The sequence below is a fragment of the Tamandua tetradactyla genome, chromosome 13 (genome assembly GCF_023851605.1).
Source record: "Tamandua tetradactyla isolate mTamTet1 chromosome 13, mTamTet1.pri, whole genome shotgun sequence".
Lineage (NCBI taxonomy): Eukaryota > Metazoa > Chordata > Mammalia > Pilosa > Myrmecophagidae > Tamandua > Tamandua tetradactyla.
The window spans coordinates 5286544-5306478 of NC_135339.1; the positions used below are offsets into that span (position 1 = coordinate 5286544).

The following is a 19935-nucleotide window of genomic DNA, read 5'->3' on the forward strand; positions in this document are numbered from 1 at the left end:
TGCCCAACCAGATAAACAGGTACCACAACTTGGCCAAGTTGACACATGCTCCTAACCATGACACCTTCTATGCCAACTCAATACAAAATCTTAGATGATAGAAATAAATCAACTTCCAAAGTAACCCTATCAAGATAAAGAAATGCCTCGAAGCCAACAGAAAATCACAAAGCATATGAAGATGCAAGCAGATATAGCCCAGCCTAAGGACGAAATTAAAACAGCAGAGGAGACAACAGCTTTTGGAGGAACTAATCAAAAATGTTCATACAGCTCTACTAAAACAAGTTCAGTGAGTTGGCTAATGACATAAATAATATCAAGGAGACACTACAACAGTATGAAGAAGAATTTGAAAAAATAAGTAGAAAAATACCAGGTATCATTGAGATGAAAGATACTATAGACAAAATTCAAAATATACTACAGATATACAAAAGCAGATGTAAAGAGGCAGATGAAAAATAAGCAAACTAGAGAAAGAAAAATTGAATTCAAAAGCACAAAAGAACAAAAGGCAAAAAAGATGGAAAAATTTGATTAGATCTCAGGGAAACTGCTGCTTCCTATGAGACGGAGCTCGAAGGATATTAAGGAATGATGAGAAAGAAAGAGAGAAAGAAAGAAAGAGACAGACAGAATCAGGGGGTCTGAAGTTTAACTTAAGCAAACAATAGACAAGTTTATTCTTAACTATTTCCTGCTTATATACTGCAGGGTTTACGTGACTAAAACCATGCATACATTTTTTTTGAAGTTTAAAATGTGACTGGAATGAGAACAATTTTTGTATTACCCTCTTTACGATATAATCAATCTGTATTAGAATTAACTCAGAATAATTTGCATATAGCGTACATTTCGAGAAGAGTGCCTACTTTACAGTACATGTCTCCCTGCACAGAACAGACAGCTAACAAGACCTTGGGGTTAAAGAAGAAACAAACATTCTCTCCCTCTCAGACTGTCCTCCACTTAAGCAGATAACAATCTCCTCAATTTCTTGCCGCCACTCTGAGGCCAGCTGCTCCCAACAAATTCTGCATGTCTTGTTTTAACCCCTGCTTCTGACATTTCCCCCTTTTTATTTTATTAGCCAAGGTGACTGTGCCTGTCTTGGTTGCCCTTAAGCTCTGAAAGAAAGGTCTAACCCATTATTGGCTAAGAGTCAAGCTCTCTGACTTTGATTCAGGAGGGAGCCAAGAGTTTTTGTAAGAATCACGCTGTTAGGGCAGCTCTGCTTAGTGACTGTGCCTGTCGTAGGTTGCCCTTAAGCTCTGAAGGAAGGGTCTTACCCGTCATTGGCTACCAGTCAAGCTCTCTGACTTTGATTCAGGAGGGAGTCAAAAAGTTTTACAAGAATCACACTATTAGCGGGGCTATGCTTTGTGGCATGGCTTGCTATTTTGAACATTTGTTGTTTGACACAGCTGAGGAGGAAGAGAAAGAGCATAAACAGCACCAAACCTAGACCTACAGGAGTTAACAAATGATGTGATTTCCACCAGTAAATAGGATTAAGATTTTTAACTATTGGGCAAGTGATTATATAATATCATCTCCTTAGGCTATATGTAAATTATTCTCAGTTAATTCTAATACAGATTGATTATATCTTAAAGAGGGTAATACAAATTCTGCAGGTCTTGTTTTAACCCTTGGCTCCTACAGGAAATGATGGACAACATGAAGCACAGAAATGTAAGAGTCACTGGGGACCCAAAAAAGAGAGAAGAGTAGGCTAGGAAGTTGAAGAGATAATGGGGTAAAATTTTAAAAAGTTATAAATATGCAAATGAAAGAAGTCCAACAAACCACAAATAGAATAAATCCAAATAGGCCTACTTCAAGACACATAGTAATCAGTCTGTAAAATGTTGAAGAGAAGCAGAAAATCCTGAAAGCAACTCAACATATACAAAGGAAACCACCTAAGACTGAGTTGAGACTACTCAACAAACGCCATGGAGGTGAGAAGGCAGTGGTATGATACATCTAAGATCCTGAAAGAAAAAAACCTCCAGCCAAGAATTCAGTATCCAGCTACATTAACGTTCAAAAAATGAGGGAAAGATTAAAATTTTCACAGACAGATGAAGGCTGAGAAGAGATTGGCACTCTCTTCCAGGCTCCCCACTTCTCCAATTGACTCCCTCTGCACTCCAGTCGGCTCCAGGGTGCCACCACCACACATCGATCAGCCTGGCCACTGTGGTCGCCACACCATCAAACTTTCCCGGGAACCAGCTCTGGTGCCAAGAAGTTCTGCAGTAAAAAATAATCTGCATGGATAGAGTTCTATGAAGATAGGGAAATAGGACAGATAGAGTTCAACCCTGCTCCAAGGAACAGCTAGAGAAGAGACAGGAAGGTGACTGAGATGACCATGTCAGGGGGTAAGTGACCTGGGAGAGTCTTCTGCACCACATACGGCAGCCCTGGTTGAAAAGCTGAGAACATGAGAAGCAGGGAACTTGAGATCGTCCGGCTGGTTCAAACAGCCTAACACGGAAGCCTACAGCCCTCAGGAGTGCATGGACAGGGAGACAGGGACTAGGAAGTATGCAAAGCCACATTCGTTGAGTGCGCTACCCTCACCAGCACAGCCCTGCGACCTGTGACTTACCCCACACTCCACTTCACCTGAGCCCTGTCCCTCACCCCCACTCTCCACCCTCCAAGTGCGCCCACCGTAACAAACCCTTGTGGGTGTACGTGCCTCAGAAACCAACCCCAGACGGGTGCACACCTACCACAGCCGAACCCACCTCTCCTGTGCACATGCAGTCTCGATCCACCACTGCCAAGCCCTACTTCCCAGTCCCTGCCTCATGCAAGCACTCACCAGTCATAAAGCCCGTGGTTGCTTACCTCCATAGCCAAGTTATAACTATCCACAACCCAGTCGTTGTGTAGCTCCATGTGGCACACCCTGAGATCCGCGCACATGTGTACATCAGTATACAACACTACCAGACCCATGCATGCGCACGGCTTCCCAGCTCTGGAAAAGCACTGAGCTGCGCAGTTAGGCCACAACCACCCCCAGCACATGCAGGTGCAACACGGACCAACTGCGCTAGGCCTGCACCTGCGCACAAACGGCCCTGTGCCCTAGAATGGGGCACAAAAAGGCCCCGCCCTCGGGGCCCGACCCTTGAGACCTGGGCATCCACACAGCCACATCCTTCCCCACTGCTGGGTGTCCATGCTAACAGGCACTACTGTAGCATCCCCAACCCGTGTCTATACGTGCACATCAATGCAGCAACACAGTGCTGTGCCTTGCCCCGTCCCCTGAATCATATCCTGCTCCACATCCACCCAGCAAAAGGCTTTAGGCTACTGAAGGAAATCAATTTCTAAGATAAGCCAATCAACATATTTACATGCCACAAAACAGAAGATCACTGAATATATCATCATGCAGACAGATACAGCCTAGCTTAACAACCAAATTAAAACACCAGAGGAGACACAGACATTGGGACAACTAATCAAAGATGTTCATATACCTCTAGTAAACAAAATAAATGGGATGGCTAATGACATAAAGGACATCAAGAAGACACTAGAAATGTAGCACGAAATGGAACAAGGTTCTGCAAGAAACTCCAGGAACATTATGTGAAAACAGCACTGAAGCAAGTAAACAGGAAAGAGGCTGCAAGCCTCCAGGAATGTTTCACAGAAACAGAACAAACTGGGATCGAGGCTCCAAAGTTTCAGTTTACTAGTCTATGGCCATAGGACTCAGCCAAGTAGCCTCCGAAACTCTGAGCCCTGGTACAAGGCATTTATATACAGAATGGCTGCTAGCATCTTCCTAATATGGGAACTGGCTACATCCAAGGGAGGTGATTGGATGCTGGCAGTGTTTCCCTAACATGGAACTGGCGACACTTGGGGGAGATGATTGGCTGCTCAATGGTGGGAGGTGACTGGCTGCTGGTAGCCAGAACGAGGACTGGTTGCCAAAGCTAAGTTTACAGGAGTAGATGAGTGGTTATGGGGGGAGGGGCCTGCTTGCTGCCAGGAGCTTGCTTGCTACAGAAGAGCAGAAAGTGGAATTTGAAAGAATAAATAAAAAATAGCAGACATTACTGAGACTAAAGATTCTGTAGACCAAATTAAAAAAATACTACAGACATACAAGAGCAGATCTGAAGAGGCAGAAGAAAGAATAAGTGATCTCTCTCTCAGGATCTTAAATGTATAATACCACTGCCTTCTTGCCTCCATGGTGCCAGCTGAGGTATCCGAACAAATCTTATGTGGCTTTCCTTGTACACAGTACCTTGTCTGTCTCTTGCTGCTTTCAGCATTTTCTGCTTCTCTTCAATATTTGATAGACGGATTAATATGTGCCTTGGGGAAGGCCTATTTGGATTTATTCTGTTTGGAGTTCGTTGAGCTTCTTCGACTTGTACATTGTATATTAAGGACTTAATAAGGGTTGGGAAGTATTCCCCCATTATATCTTCACCTAATCTTCATAGCCCAATTACTTTTCTCTTTTCCTTGAGGGACATCAATGATTCTTATATTTGCGTACTTCGTTTTGTCCATCACTTCTCTGAGATCCAATTCAATTTTTCCATCTTTTCTTTCATTTACTTTTTTGAATATCGAAAACAGTTCACCTGTCCTCTAAATTTGGCTCTTTGAGAAAATCAATAAAATTCACGGACCACCACAAAACTGATGAAGAAAAAAACAGAAAGGAAGCAAATTTTAAAAATTCAGAAATGAGAAGTGGTGCATTAGCACAGACCCTAAAGAAATAAAAGAAATCATAAGAGGATAATATGAACAACTATATGCCAACAAACAAGACAACACAGATGAAATGGACAAATTCCTGGAAACACAAAAAAAAAGGTACATGACTCAGGAAGAAATAGAACATCTCAACAAACCGATCACTAGTAAACAGATCAATCAGTCATCAAAAATCTTCCTATAAAGAAAAGCACAGGGCCAGAAGCGTCCATAGGGGAATTTTATCAAACATTCCAAAAAGAACTAACACAAATCCTGCTAAAATTTTTCCAAAAAAAAAAAGAGGAAAAAGGAACATTACCTAACTCATTTTATGAAGCTAATATCATTTTAACTAAAACTTAATTAACTAAGATGATTTTTGTAAGAAAGGAAAACTACAGACCAAGCTCCCTAATGAACACTGATGCAAAAATTCTCAACAAAATACTAGTGAATTGAATTCTCTACACGGAACACTAAATAACATTGCTAAAAAAAATCAAAGAAGATTTAAATAGATGGAAAAACATTCCCTGCTCATGGATAGGAACATTAAATGTAGTAAAGATGTCAATTGCACCCAAATAGATCTATCGACTCAATGCAGTACCAATCAGAATTCCAAAAATCTACTTTGAAGACTTGGAAAAGCTAGATTCAAACTCATTTAGAAGGGAAAGGGGTCTCAAATAGCTAAAAAATATACTAAAAAAGAAGAATGAAGTGGGAGGATTAACATTTCCTGATTTAAAAGCTTATTATAAAGCTGTGTTCAAAATAGCATGGTACAGGCACAAAGATAGAACTATTAGCAAATGGAATCGAATCAAGAGTGCCAAGACAGACCACCAAATCTATGGTCAGCTGATCTTTGACCAGCTCACAAATCCACTGAATAGACTTTTCAATAAATGGGCATGGGAGAATTGCCATCAATAGCCAAAGAAATGAGAGGACCTACCCTTACTTTAGACCCTATATAAAAATTAGCTCAAAATGGATCAAACTCCTAAACATATGAGCCTGCACCATAACACTCCGAGAATAAAATACAGGCAAAAATCTCGAAGACCTAGTGGTAGGAGGTACCTTCCTAAGCTTTATATCTGAAGCACAGCAACAAAAGAAAAAATAAATGGGAACTCCTCAAAATCAAATGCCGCTGTGCCTCAAAAGACTTTATCAAAAAGGTGAAGGGGATACACAGGAGGTTCACTGGTAGAATTCTCGCTTTTCACGTGGGAGACCCGGGTTTGATTCCCAGACCATGCACCACCCCCCACCAAAAAAAACCCCAAAAAAGGTGAAGGGGCAGCCAACAAAACGGGAGAAAATATTTGTAAATCACATACTGGATAAAGGACTGATATCCTGTACACATAAAGTAATCACACAACTGAAAAACAGAAAAAACAACCCAATTACCAAGTGGGCTAAAGATATGAATAGATATTTTTCCGAAGAGCAAATACTGATAGCTAAAAAGCACATGAAGAGATGCTCATTTTCATTAGCATAAGGGAAATGTAGATCAAGACTACAATGAGATAATCATCTCACACTTATAAGAATGGCTACTATTGAACAAGAAACTACAAATGTTGGAGAGGATGTGGAGAAATTGGAATATTCATGCACTGCTGGTGGAAATGTATAATGGTACAGCTGCTATGGAACACAGTTTGGTGGTTCCTTAAAAAACTAAATATCGAGGACCCTATGACCCAGCCATACAACTACTTGGTATATACCCAGAAGAGCTGAAAGTAGTCACATAGACAGACATTTGCATACCGATGTTCAGAGCAGTACTACTCACAATTGCCAAAAGATGGAAACAATCCAAGTGCCCATCAACAGACGAGTGGATTAACAAAACGTGGTGCATATATGCGATGCAGTACTATGGAGCAGTAAGAATGAAATGGGGTCCTGAAGCACATGACAACAATGAACCTTGAGGACATAATGCTGAGTGAAATAAGCCAGGGAGAAAAGGACAGATACTGTTTTATTTTGTGATTATGATCTCGAGAAAGGTAAACTCAGAGGTGTATAATATAGAACATCGGGACCTAAAGACACACAGAAGCTAGAGAGGGTGAACAGATAGCTAATGAGGCTAAACTTAAATATAAGGGACTGGATAGAAGTGAAGGCAGCACCTTAGAGGGTCTGTAAGTAATACTGCCATATTGAAGGTGAAAATGATTGCAAGGGGTTGTACAGAGTCAAGAAGCCCACCAAGTAACACTACAAATATCAATAAGCTCCTGAATAAACTACTCCAAATGTGTGGATCTTATACAAAGAGTAAATAATAGCAGGGTACAGGGGGATACAACTACTGCATGCTATGGTCCAAGTTTAGCAGGAAGACATCCACAATGCCACAGCAATGCCAGGGTAAATAATTGGGGTAAGGACAAGAGTTAAGGGGAGGTGGTTTTGACTTTCTATGTGCTGACGGTTTGTTTATTGGTTATTTTTGTCTTGGGAGCAATGAAACTTCTTTAAAATGGAGAGTCTTGATGACTGTACAACTAAGTGCGGATAATGTGCGTCATGAATTGTTGACTTTGGACACTATACATGATGCCCAATGGATGGAGGTGGCTGAAGGATACACTGACTGAGAAGTAGAATGGTGAATTGTGTACACATATGACAGAATATTGTATGGCTACAGAAAGGAATGAAGTCCTGAGGCATGCAACAAGGTGAATGAACCTTATAAGCTAGAACCAAAACAGCAAATATTGTATGGTTTCTTTTTAAAAAATATCTGTAAGAAAACTAGGGCTTAGATGTAAACTTGTATAGTAGTCACATTCAATCTGGAGCTGTAACTTTTATTTCTAGATCGTGAGATGCTGTGCTATATATGTATAACCTAGTATTTCCCTGAAATTTTGGGTACCTGCGTGACACTTAAGATTCAGAGTAGCAGTTCTGCAACTCTGAAAGTCAGCATTGCTATCATAGTGAACAACTATTTAAGAAACCAAAGAAGAGGTCATGCTTCAATTAAAGATAAGAATGAAGGTGATCATGTCCGGACTAAGGTAAATCAGAATACAGGGGTAAGAAGGACATTGTCTACATTTTACAACTTAACCTGCTGTATGAAACCAAAGAAAGAGAGGCTTATTTTGCTCAAAACCTGAATCTTCTGTAGTATATAATGTAACTCAACCTGTGCGGATAGCTTGTTTAAACCCAAACACATGGAGCCTAGAATGGGAATGAGGGTTTGTAATCCTGAATAGCTTAATGAAATACCAAGATACATCCCAGAGTATAATGGGCAGATAATTAGAAAGTATTGGCAAAGTCCCTTGAAGGACAGGAGAAAAATTATGGAAGTATTAGGCTTTACAACCAGGGAAATCCCTGATACTGCTTCAGACATTAGGGATTCCCAAATCAATATGCCAAGCCCTTTTTCTTGAAGCTTGCCCTTGTGAAGCTTGTTTATGTAGCAGAAAAGCTAAGCCTACCTAAAGTTATGCCTAGGAGTTACTTCCAGAGAGCCTCTTGTTGTTCAGATGTGGCCTCTCTCTTTCTAAGCTCAACTCTACAAGTAAAATCATTACCCTCCCCCCTACTTGGGATATAAATCCAGGTGTGAAAGTCCCCCTGGGAATGTGGAACATGAATCCCAGGGGTGAGCCTGGTTCTGGCACCATGGGCTCAGGTAACAAAATAAGGTACCAGTGGCTGAGAGAGTTCAAATAGAATCAACCTTTGCTAGCACTTAATATTGTCAGAATAGTCAAATAGGCTATTCTGGAGACTACTCTTACACAAGCTTCAGCTAGATATTGCTATTTACCATGGCTTCCCAAAGCAAAACCAAAACCATGCCTACCAACCCTTAAGAACACCCAGGGCTCTATCTGAGGTTCTACAAAAATTTCATGCACTATGATTAATTTCTAGAAACCTACAACCTCCAATACAGCACAACCAAGTGCTTCCTAAACTGCTTGGTGTGAACTGGGGATCCCTATGAGGGTGAAGACTCTGACTCAGTAGGTGTGGGATAGGACCTGAAGTTCTATGTTCCTCACAGGCTCCAGGTGATAACTTGTGGGGCTGTATATGGAATATACTTTGAGGAGCAAGAGCCCAAACTACCTTGACTAGTATACAGTAGGAGAACAGGTAATTCTGGAGAAACTGAATGACCTCAGAATGGTGTTGTGTATGTGTGTGTGTGTGTGTGTGTGTGTGTGTGTGTGTGTGTGGCGGAGGGGAGAGAGGGTTTGTCTTCCAACAAAAGACTCGCTCCTTGATTTCTCTAGGGTAAAATTTGTCAGAATACAAGTTCTGAGCATACACAACACTTCCCACAAAGAGAAAAATGGCAAAGGGCAATCCTTCCTCATCTGTAATTACTTTAAGTGTAAATGGATTAAACTCTCCAAATAAAAAGCAGAGACTGGCAAAATGGACAAAACACATGACCCAGCTATGTGCTGCCTACCAGAGATTCATATAAGATACAAAGACACAAACAGGTTGACAGTGAAAGGTGTGAAGTGCTGATACACATGATGATACTTACAATGATACCTATGATGGATTTCAAAAACCTTCAGCTAGTTCATAGAAAAGGTCATCTACTGCATGATTTCAACTATATGAACATCCAGAATAGATAAATCCATAGAGACAGCAAGCAGATTAATGGATGCTAGGGGCTGGACGTGTTTAAAAATAATATATGCAGCATTTTCTGCATGTTTAAAAAAATACACACAGTACTTTTCTCCTTTTATTAAAAAGCATAATGATGCTGAAGATGTATTTTTCTTTATGCACTATCAATACAGCACTGACATTTTTATTTTGCAATTAACATATGTTACCTGTGTCATTCTTTCGAAGGCAAAAAAAATCAACTTGTCATATGGATAAAAGCAGCAACAAGTGAAAGCAGAAAAGAATGGTGGCCAGGAGGGGAAAAAAACCCTACTTTTTAAAAAGAGGTATTGCTATGCAGAAAAATAAGGGAAGATGCATATCATTTACTTCTAGATGTTTACCTACTATATATAATTTCCCCTCATCATACGTACCTTCAAGAAACTCTCACATATTCACACGGAGAACTAACACATAATCTAAGATCCAAATTTCCATCAGTAGATCAAGTACAACATATTCTCACACAATTAAATATCAAAGAGAAGTTACCAAAAAATCATAGATAAACCTCAAAAACATAATTCTAAATGAAAACTCCTTAAGTTAGGGAGGACATACATTATAAAACTATTCATGTAAAGTTTTTAATAAAGCAATAAATCTAACCACCTATTATTTATGGATAAATAAGGACATATAAATACAGATTAAAAACTACCATGAGGTTCTACCTCATAGCCACCAGATGTTCAAAAAATTAAATATCTGACAATATTAAGTGCTAGCAAAGGTGTAGAAAGACAGGAAATCTATACTGCTGGAAAAAACTCATAATGGCACAACTACTATCAAAAACAATCACAATTATCTACTTCGGTACCCAGAATTCTAAACATGTCCCCCCAAAATTCCCATCCCCTGGTTATTCAATCAAACACTAATCTAGGTACAGCTGTGAAAGAATTCTACGGCTAAAACAGGGAGTGTACCCTACCTAGCCAGATGTGCCCAATCTAATCACATGAGCCCTTAAAAGCAGAAAACTATCTCCAGCTAGAGGCAAAAATGAAATGAGGCAGAAGAGGAGGACATGACGATCTGAAGCATGAAAAGGACTCCACTCACCACTGCTGCCTTTGAAGAGAAAGGGAAGAGACCATGAGGAAAGGAAAGTGAGTGGCACCTAGAAGCTAAGAAAGACCCCAGCTGACAAACAGCAAGGAAATGCAAACCTCAGTCCTACCAGTGCATGAAAGTAAATTCCACCAAAAATGTGAAGGTACCTGGAAATACATTCACCCACAGAGTCTCCAGAAAGGAGTCCAGTCTTAACTCCACCTTAATCTCAGTCTTGTAAGAATCCAGCACAGCCTGCTAGATTTCTGATCCACAGAACTGTGAGAAATTAAATTTGACTTTTAATTTTGTGGCAATTTGTGACAAAACAACAGAAAACTAATACTCTAAAGCTGTAAAAGAAACGCATGCCCTCAACTCAGCAGCTATAGAACTATCGTCCCAGAGAAGCTCTTGCCCATGTGAGCCAGAAGATGTGCCCAGGAATGTTCACCTCGCCACTGCTCAGATGAGTAAACACAAATGAAAACCCAATCACTCATCAAGAGTACAAAGGACAAAATGATCATGATGATGAATATGCAACTATGTGATGATATTGTGAATTGCTGAGTGTTATGTGCTGGGAATGTTTGTGTTTCTTGTAATTTTTTTTTTAATTAATAAAAATTTTTTTTAAAACGAGTAGAAAGGACAGACTGTGCAATACTCACACAAGGTAACACAACACAGCAATGAAAATGCACTAACTGCAACTACAAGCAAAAATCTGGATGAGTCTCAGCCATATAACGTGGGATGACAAACCAAGTGGCAAAAGTGGATACATAGCAGGATTCTAATTATAAAGTGCAAAAGTACAAGAAAAGACAACAAACAGTTTAGAGATACAAATGTGATGAAACTAGAAAGAACAAAGAAATAATAAACACAAAATACAGAGTTAGCGGTTATGTTTATAGGAGGTAAGGGGTCAAAAGGGTCACCCAGGCAGCAACAAAGGTAATGTAAGTATTTGTTCCGTAATTGGTGGAGGTTACCAGGTAAAGGTGTTTAAATTCTACACAAATGTAACAAATACGCTAATGTCTACTCAATGGTTACTTTAAAAACTGAAACCCTCCAGGAATAAAGCTCCTATATTACCAAAAAAACGAAATAAAAATAATAAAGAAAAAACACCTCATTTTTTGGCCAATAACATTCACTGAAAAAGAAAATTCAAATAATACATAAAAGCCCAATCAGTTTTTAAAAATCACACGTACCTAGACATAACCAACTAGCAATTTGCTAAACATTGTTTTGACCTGTCCTATGCATTATGGGTGTGTGGTGTGTGCATGTATATAGACAGAAAGACAGACAGAAAAGTAAGTAGGTAGGCAGGTAGACAGAAATGATCACAATGATGAATATGCAACTATGCGATGATATTGTGAATTACTGATTATCTATGTAGAATGGAACGATCAAAATAAGAAGGTTTGCGCTTCTTTGGTGTGTTTTTTTGTATTAAAAAATTAATTAATTTAAAAATTAAAAAAAAAATTCTGTTCCTGGTATATTGCATTCTGGTAGCTAGTAAACTAGAACAGAGATTATGTTCAAACTTATGAAAAACGGTCAAAGTGTCTGTGCCACTATGTACTCCCACCAGCGGTTTGTTACTCCATACCCTCACCAACATTTAGCTATTTTTGTGGGTAAAGAGATGTCATTTTAAATTTTAGCTATTTTTGTGGGTAAAGAGTTGTCATTATCATTTTTATTTGCATTTCACTGATGGCTAAATATGTTGCACTGTTTTAATGCAACTATATCAAATATCTTCTTTTGTGAAATGTCTGTCTATATCTTTCACCCATTTTGCAATTTGGGTTCTCTACCACCTTAATATTGATTTGTAGGATTGCTTTATATGTAGTGAATAAAGGTGCTTTGTCAGATATATGAATTGTAAATACTTTTCCTCCCAGTCTGTGGCTTACATTTTCTTTTTATTAACAGTGTCCTTTAAGGACCAGAAGTTTTAAATTTAGATTAAGCCCAATGCAACATTTTAAAATTTCATGATTTAGTGCTTTTGTGTTAAATGAAAGACAGAATGCTTTCCCTCGGCATGGGAACAAAACAAAGACATCAGCCCACAATCACCACTTCCATGTCCTGAGAGCCTACCTAGTGAATCCTACTTAGCACATAAAACAAAGCAAAGGCAGGTTGATTGCAAAGGCTGAAGTAAAATTGCCTTTGTTCATTATCATGATTGTGTTTGCAGAAAATCCTACAGAATTTACCAAAAAAAAAAAAAAAAAAAATTCTTAGAATAAGTTAACCTAGAAAGGCTGTAGGATACAAGAAGTACAAAAATCAATTCTATTTCTACATATTTGCAATGAACAACTGGAAAATTAAAACTTTAAAAAACCACACATAGAACAGAATCAGACATAAAATACTTAGGGGTAAGTTTAACAAAATATGTACAGAACCTCTACAATGTAAAATTTACAAAGCACATTTTAAGAAATTAAAGAACTAAGTAATAGAGAGATATGCCATGTTGATAGGAAGGTTCAATGTTAAGATCACAATTCTCAGCTATTCATTCAATGCAATCCCAATTAAAATCCCATGAGGATACTTTGAGAAAATGGCAAGCTGATTTTCAAATTTATATGAAAACCCAAAGGACCCAGACTACCCTCAAAAATGTTTTAAAACGTAGAACAAAGTTGGAGAATTTACACTATCCAATTTCAAAACTTACATAAGGCAAAAGCAATACAGACAGCATGACACTGGCAGAAGGACAAACACACAAATCAACAGAAAGAGTACAGAAATAAACCCATACAAATATCAGTTGATATTTACTAAATGTAAATGAGTTGTAATACAAAGGGCAAACACCAGTAACTTTTAAATATATAACAATTACCAGAAGACCATGACAATATGAGAAAAAGTCTGTGTTGCTATTTTCATGGGAAATAGATGCTCTGGTTAATAGAAATTCATAATATATCTACAGAGGTTATCAATTTCAAATTGGAATAAAACAAATATAAACTATTCTGGACATAAGTTTTACCCCAATTTAGAGGATACTTCAGGAAATGTATGTATTACTGCCTACTCATTGTCAATTACATATTTTTAAAAATGATAGTCAGCTGTAGTTTATTGATTTAACCACCACTGTTTTCTAGAACACCAAAACTAAAAGCAACACATATTTCAACGTTGCTGCTAGTATACGAAGTATGTATTGCTGCAAAATAAATTTCTCTAAACTTCAGTCGTTTAAAACAATGGTCAGATAAGTGAGAAACAAAAGAGCAAATACCATATGATTTCATTTAGAAAATACTTATAAGAAAACTGGACCCTAGACTGTAAGCTCTTATAGTAGTCACATTTAGTCCAGAGTAGTAAATGTTATTTTTGGAGTTTGAGGGGCTGTTTGATTTATATATAACCTGGTATTTAGAGATAAGAAGGAAGCTGATCGGGTCAGAATTAAGGTAATTCAGAATACCAGGGTAGGAAGAAACTGCTTGTACTTTAGAACTTCACCTACTCTTTGAGGCCAAAGGAAAAAGGTTTTATTATGTTCAGAACCTAGGTTTTCTGTAGCACATGATCTAACTCAACCTGTCTGGATAGATCATTTCAACAATCCAAACACAGGGAGCCCAGAATAAGAATGAGAGCCTTTAATCCTGTATAACTTAATGTAATACCTTCACACATTCGAGTATATTAGGCAAATAACCAAAAAGTACTGACCAAGTCCCTTGAAGGATGGGAGGAAATTATGGAACTATTAAACTTTACCACTGGGGAAACCCCGATATTGTGCCAAACATTAGGGACACTTAAATCAATAGGCCAAGGCCTAGATTTTAAAACTTGCTCTTGTGAAGCTTATCTATGCAGTAGAGAAGCTTAGCCTACCTATAGGTATGCCTAAGAGTTACCACCAGAGACCTCATTTGTTGCTCAAACATGGCCTTTCTCTAAGCTCAATTCTGCAAGTGAAACCATAGCCCCTCCCCGTACATGGGGCATGACATCTAGGGATGAAAGTCTCCCTGGTGGCATGGGAGATGACCTCTGGGATGAACCCGGCCCTGGCACCATGGGGTCAACAATGCCATCCTGGCCAAAACAGAGAAAAGAAGTGTAACAAATAAGGTATCGTGGCTGAGAGGGTTCAAATACAGTCGAGAGGCTACACAGGAGTTCACTCTTACTCACACTTCACTTAGACATCACTACCTATCATAACTTGCCAACCCCCCCCCCCCCCAAAAAAAAACATTCCTGCCAATCCTAAAAATACCTAGGGCATTATACGAAATTATACGAAGGTTCCATACACTAGGGTAACTCCTGAAAACCTACAACCTCCAGATGGGTCCCTGGGCCAGATAAGTCCTGAAATGCAGAGGTCCAGCCTCTCCAGAACATCAACTAGTTCCATCCCACTAGCCCATATTATCAACAGCCCCTTCCGACATGAAAAAGTTAGAATGGGCATAGCCCAAATAACTCCTAAAGAGTGGAAGAAAGAAAAAAGATGATGGTGCAGTTATATAGAGGTCAGGTTTAACAAATGAGTATGACTGCTAAATCATTATACTGATATTTCTTTTAGCCTACAGTATCACTCTGAGAAGCTAGAAATAAAAACCTAAAATTATGGAACTGTAACCCATATCAAACTCTAAAATCTGTTCTACAACTAACTGTTGTGATATACTTTGAAATTTATTGCTTTTATCTATACATGTCATTTAAAAAGGAGGAATATAACAGAGAAGATAGGATTTAACAACAACAACAAAAAAGATATTATCTCAACATTTCAGGTTTGCCAATGTTATAACATATTTCAGCACTCCATACCTTTTTATTTTCAAAACATGTTCCAGCTTACATATGTACCACACCTCACCCATTCATCAGTTGATGGATATTTGGGTTGTGTCCACTTTTTGGCTATTACAAATAATGCCACAATGAATATTCATGCACAAGATTTTGAGTAAACATAGGGTTTCATTTACTTCAGTATATACTTAAGAGTGGACTTGTTGGGTCATGTGGCATCCACATGTTTAAACATTTTAGGAACTACCAGACTGTTTCCCTCCCTGGCTGCACCATTTCACATAACCATTAACACTGAATGATGAGTCCAAATTTCTCCACCTCCTCTCCAACACTTGTTATTATATGTCCTTTTGGCTGGAGACATCTTAGAAGATGTGAATTGGCATCTCATTGTGGCTTTGATTTACATTTCCCTGATTGTGAGCGTGTTTTCATGTGTTCATTGACTATCTGCATATCTTCACTGGAGAAACACTGCGATAGACTGAGTGACACACTCCAGAAAATCACGCCCTTAACCCTAATCCATTCCTGTGCACTGTAATGAAGACCTCTTGAAGATGCTATTTTTAGTTAAGATGTGGTCAATTGAAACAAGATGGGTCTTAATCCTATTACTGGAGGCTTTATATACAAGGCCACAGAGAGAAAACCACAGGAAGGACAAGGTGGAACTCAACAGAACCAAGAAGAAAGGAGAAAGCACCACGATACATTGCCAAGGACCAAAGATCACTGGCAGTCCGTCACAGAATGCCACAGACTTCAGGGAAGAAGTATCACCTGTCGATGCCTTGATTTTGGAATTCTCCTAGCATCAAAACCGTAAGCCAATAAATTCCTGTTGTATAGGACCCTTTGCCCACATTTAAGGTGGGTTACTGTCTTATTATTTAGTTGTAATAGTTCTTTATATATTCTACATATAAGTCCCTTATCAGATATATGATTTGCAAAAATTTTCTCCGTTCAGTAGTTTGTGTTTTCACTTTCTTGTACTTTGCACTACAAGTTCTTAATTTTGATGAATTCCAATTAAACTACTTTTTCTTTTCTCACTGGTGCTATTGATGCCATATTTAAGGTTTTCCCTAAACCAGGGCAATTTACCTAAACCTAAATTTTCTTTGGACAGCTGTATAGTTTTATCTCATACTTGCATCTGTGATCCATTTTGAGTTAAAGTTTGTATATGGCATGACTGCATATGAATATCCAGTTGTCCCAGCACAACTGAAAATCAATTTGCCTCTCAAGTCCTTTGTCTTGAGTACTCCAATATTGTAGGAAGTTTTAAAACTGGGAAGTGTGAGTCCTCCAACTTCGTACTTTTGTTTCAAGATTGTTTGGGCTATTATGAATCCCCTGCATTTCTATATGAATTTTAGGGTCAGCTTGTCAGTTTCTGTAAAAAAGCAAATTGGATTTTGATAGAAATTGTCTAAATGTATAAATATTGTTAAAATCTTAAAAATATTAAGTCTTCCAATTCATGAATGTGCGATATCTTTCCATTTAGTTAGTTCTTCTTCAATTTCATTCAAAAATATTTGTTGTTTTCAGAGTGTAAAATTTGCATTACTTTTTAAAAACACAACCCTAAGAGCTTTATTCTTTTTGATGCTTTTGTAAACAGATTTTTTCTTAATTTCCATATTGTTAATCATTAGTGTCAGAAATACGACTGATTTTTGCATATTGGTCTTGTACCCTGTAACCTTACTGCACTCATTAATTTCAGATGTTTTGGGTGGACTTTTCTATATCCATAATCATGCCATCATCCGCATATGGAGTTAGTTTTATTTATTCTCCCCCAATTGTGAGGCCTTTTCTTCGCTTTTCTGGCCTACTTTCCTGGACTAGAACCTCCAGTACTCTGCTGTATAGAAATGGAAAAAGCCTGTTACAAAACTACCTAGAGCTTCCACTACTAAGTATGATATTACCTGTGGTTTCTCATAGATGCCCTTTATCAGGTGAGGAAGTTCCCTTCTAGTCCTAATTTTTTAAGTTGGTATGCTTTGTTTTGTTTCTGTTTCATAATTTTTTTTTTCTCTAAGACTGGTGCTGACAGCCTCTGTTTAATTTCTGATTTCAATAATTTGAATCCTCTCTCTTTTTTCTTGGTCAGTATAGCTAAAAGTTTGTCAATTTTATTGATCTTCCCCAAGAACCACACTGCGGTTTCGATTTTTCTCTATTGTCTCTCTATTATATATTTCATATAGTAAAACAGCACAGCGGAGGCAAGTGGGAGTAAAACTTTAATGGATTAAGGAAATGAAGGTTAAGGTAGTAAAAGCTATAAATATATATTTGCTTTCCTTTTTAATGCTACTCTTTTTACACAAAACACAATATTATGTAAGTAATAATTATGACAATATGACCAAACTATTTTCCATGGTGGCTGTATCATTTTACAGTCCTGACAACAACGGAAAAAGCTCCTAGTTCTTGGCATCCTTACCAACACCTATTATTTTCCCTATTTTTATAGCAACCATTCTAGTGGGAAAATAGTATCTTGTGGTTTTGATATGCATTTACTTTAGGCTAATGATGGTGAACATCTTTCCATGCGCTTATTGGCCATTTGTATATCTTCTTCAGAGAAATGTCTAATCAAGTCTTTTGCCCATTTTTAATTTTTCATCTTTTTGTTATTGAAATATAGGAGTTGTTTATATATCTGGATATTAAACCCTTATCAGATATATGATTTCCAAGTATTTTCTCCTAATCTGTAGGGTATTTTTCACTTTCTTGATACTATCTTTTTTTTCTTTTTTTCACATGGGCAGGCTCCAGGAACTGAACCCTGTCTCCAGCATGGCAGATGAGAATTCTCCCACTGAGCCACCACTGCATCGCCTCTTGATAATGTCTTTTGATGCACAAAAGTTTTTAATTCTTATGTGGTCCAATGTATTCATGTTTTCTTTTGTTACTCATGTTACGGTATAAAGCCTAAGAACCCAATGACTAATATAAGGTCTTAAAGATATTTCCTAATGTTTTCTTCTAAGAGTTTTATAGGGGGTTCTTTAATTTGGGTCTTTGATTCTTTTTGAGTTAGTTTTTGCGTGTGAAGTGGGGTCCAAAATAATTATTTTGCAAATGGATATAAAGTTTTCCCAGCACTATTTGTTAAAGAGACTATTCTTTCCTCATTGAGTGGATCTAGTACCCCTGTCAAAAATCATCTGACCATAGATGAGAGGATTTATTTCTGAATCCTCAATTCTGTTCCATTGGTGTCTATGTCTGTCCTTGTGCCAGTACCACACTATTCTGATTACTGTAGCCTTGTAATAAGGTTTTACATCAGGAAATGTGAGTCCACCAACTTTGCTCTTCTTTTTCAAGATTGTTTCAGCTATTTGGGGGCATCTTGCAATTCCATATGAATTTAAGGACCAGCTTTTCCATTTCTGCTAAGAAAAACTGGGATTACTGAATCTGTAAATTGCTTTGGTTACTACTGACAAGTTAACAATATTTAGCCTTCCAATCCATGAATACAGAATGTATATCCATTTATTTAGATGTTCTTTAATTTCTTTCAGGATTGTTCATAGTTTTTTGAATGTATAAGTCCTTTACATCCTTGGTTAAATTTATCCCTAGACATGATTGTTTTAGTGGCTATGTGATTATAACAGTTTTCTTGATTTCCTTTTCAGATTGTTCACTGTTAGTATTTAGAAACAGCAGTTTCTATATACTAATGCAGAATATTTCTATATTTCTATATTCAACACACAGAATGATCTCGTACTCCGCAATTTTGCCAAATTTGTTTATTAGTTCAAATAGCTTTCCTACTCTCTGGTAAAGTTTTGGCTACCCTAAAGTGTAGCTTGTTGCTTTCAGGGAGCTACCAGCCTCCTGCTAACTGTTACAGCCAAAATCTGTAACATTGTTTTCAAGAGCTCCCTAAGGCTTGAATTCCCCTCTTCTTCAAATAAAGTCTGCTCCCTTGGGGAGAATTAAGGCCTGCCTCTCACCAGGGTAAAATCTGTGCTACTGCTACCTTCCACCTGGAGGTGGAATAGAGCACCCTGCTTTCAGAGCAAGGTGGAGCTTTGTGCAGAGGCAGTAGCCTCTGGACATCTTGGCTTATCTCTCTCTGCAGGGAAGGTATGCCCTACAAATAGAACGATGGCAAAAGGCCCCGATATTCTTCATCTGCCAAGCTTGGGGTACAGCCCCCACCCAATCAATGAAGCAGGATGGGGAAAGGGAGCCCCAACCTCTCAGCCTCATTCACCTTAATTTATTCTTTGCAACACAAATCTGGGGGGTGGGAAAGAAGAAATTATAGTGGCCTGCCCCTCCCAGGGAGACGCTATATCCTTTGAAAGGGCGCTGAGCAGATATAGCCCCATGTTCCTGGCTACCGCTGTGCTGGGTAGGATGCTCTTCATACTGAGCCTGGGAGTGCACAACGAGGAAGCAGGTCACAACACACGTGCCACAGACTCTAGCTGTTTTCACCAATATTAAGTAGATTCTCTTGAATAAACATTT

General features: G+C 38.3%; 1 protein-coding gene across 12 annotated transcripts in view; it reads right to left on the reverse strand.

The window, feature by feature from the left end:
- MARCHF8 (membrane associated ring-CH-type finger 8) overlaps positions 1-19935 on the reverse strand; it is a 237764-nt gene that overhangs the window by 135281 nt on the left and 82548 nt on the right. The gene's annotated exons all lie outside the window — the stretch shown is intronic.